Source organism: Tachyglossus aculeatus, chromosome X3 (assembly GCF_015852505.1).
Source record: "Tachyglossus aculeatus isolate mTacAcu1 chromosome X3, mTacAcu1.pri, whole genome shotgun sequence".
In the NCBI taxonomy this organism is placed as follows: Eukaryota; Metazoa; Chordata; class Mammalia; order Monotremata; family Tachyglossidae; genus Tachyglossus; species Tachyglossus aculeatus.
In genome coordinates, this window is record NC_052099.1 from 1794617 (window position 1) to 1796496 (window position 1880).

Consider the following 1880-nt stretch of genomic DNA (forward strand, 5'->3'; position numbering starts at 1 on the left):
GACTGGAGAATCAGTTTGAGAAACCTATCTGAAAGGTTTAGAAGGTGTGAAAACTCATCAAAACAGTAATCACACCGGCGGCATTCTGTAAAAGGTGCATAGACATGTTTCTTTTCTCCTTTCCAATGTGAATTTAGAGCCCTAAACTATTTTTGATGTGACGACAGTGTAGGTGGCACTCAAATTCTTCATCGGTCTTAGAGAAACCCTTCCCTTCAAGTTTTTCCATGTTTGGAAGACCTGTCCTTTCCTAGGTCCTTGGATGAAACTAGAAATCAGTGTGCAAATCAGCACCAGCCTGAAAGGTCAAGCTCCTGATAGAGGGGAGCAGGGGTGGGGACCAGCAAATATAGATGTTATTGGATGACCTCTAGGACTCATGACACTGATTTCATCCATCTTTGAGGCTACAGTGAATTCTCACTATTAGGCGATGCAAACTCTTCTAACCCTGTAAATGTGAGAAGACCACATGAAAAGTCTGTTGAAGTGGTACAACTTTTGAAGGCTGGTAGGAGTGTGGATTATCTGCAAGGGTGGTATAAGACTAGGGCCTCTTGTGAGTGGCCTCTAATTCTTTCCAGCAATCACCCAGGTACTTAGGCGTGTTCATTCTTCTAGGTCACTTGGGGGTCATTGTAACTATTATGTTCTTATTCCCAGTGGTTCCCTGATCCTTAGACAAGTCATCTTTTGTCACCAAATACTTGAACAGTTGTTGTCTTATGCTGTCGAGTTGTGTCTGACCCACAGTGACGTCATGGACATATAATAATAATAAATAATAACAATAATAATGGCATTTATCGAGCGCTTACCATGTGCAAAGCACTGTTCTAAGTGCTGGGGAGGTTGCAAGGTGATCAGGTTGTCCCACAGGGGGCTCACAGTCTTAATCCCCATTTTACAGATGAGGTAACTGAGGCCCAGAGAAGTTAGGTGACTTGCCCACAGTCACACAGCTGACAATTGGCGGTGCTGGGATTTGAACCCATGACCTCTGACTCCAAAGCCCGGGCTCTTTTCACTGAGCCACGCTGCTTCTCTGCTTCACATCTCTCCCAGAACACCCCTCCTCCATCTGGAATTGCTCTGGTAGTATATCCAGAGACTTTTCTTGGTAAAAATACAGAAGCCTCCTTCCACGCAGTAAACCTGAGTCTCCGCCCTCGACTCGCTCCCAGGCCGTTGCTGCCCAACATAGGTGATTTTTTGACTTGTAGCAGATTGCCTTCTACTCGCTAGTCACTGCCCAAGCTAGGAATGGAATGGGTATGCATCTGCTTGACTCTCCCTCCCGTAGTCGAGATTGGTAGAGTACTGGAAACTCTCCAGTTGTGATCCTGAGAGGTGACTTGAACAGTAGGGTTGGATAAACTCCCTTCCTCTGCACTGGAAAGCACTTTAAAGAATTCAATCACACCTCACCTCTCTACTCTCCCACTGCAACCCAGCCTGCTCACATTGCTCCTCTAATGCTAACCTTCTCACAATACCTAAGTTTCATTTATTTCACCGCCAACCCCTCGCCCATGTCCTGCCTCTGGCATGGAAAACCCTCCTTCTTCAAATCTGGCAGATAATTATTCTCTCCCCTTCAGAGCTTATTGAAGGTACATCTCCTCCAAGAGGTCTTCCCTGACTAAGCCCGCATTTCCTCTTCTCCCACTCTCTTTAGAGTCACTCCGACTTGCTGCCTTTATTCATCCCCCAGCCCAGCCCCACAACACTTTTGTACATGTATGTAAGAGGCAGTGTGGCTTAGTGGAAAGATCCCGGGCTTGGGAGTCAGAGGTTGTGGCTTCTAATCCCGGCTCTGCCACTTGTCAGCTGTGTGACTTTGGGCAAGTCACTTAACTTCTCTGTGCTTCAGTTACCTC

The 1880-nt window shown here is 46.5% G+C and overlaps 1 non-coding gene across 1 annotated transcript; it reads right to left on the reverse strand.

The window, feature by feature from the left end:
• Window positions 1–1215: 1215 nt before the first annotated feature.
• LOC119949049 lies at window positions 1216–1353 on the reverse strand. Its single transcript, XR_005457145.1, has one exon. It is a non-coding gene; the product is annotated as a small nucleolar RNA SNORA7 (small nucleolar RNA).
• Window positions 1354–1880: the final 527 nt, after the last annotated feature.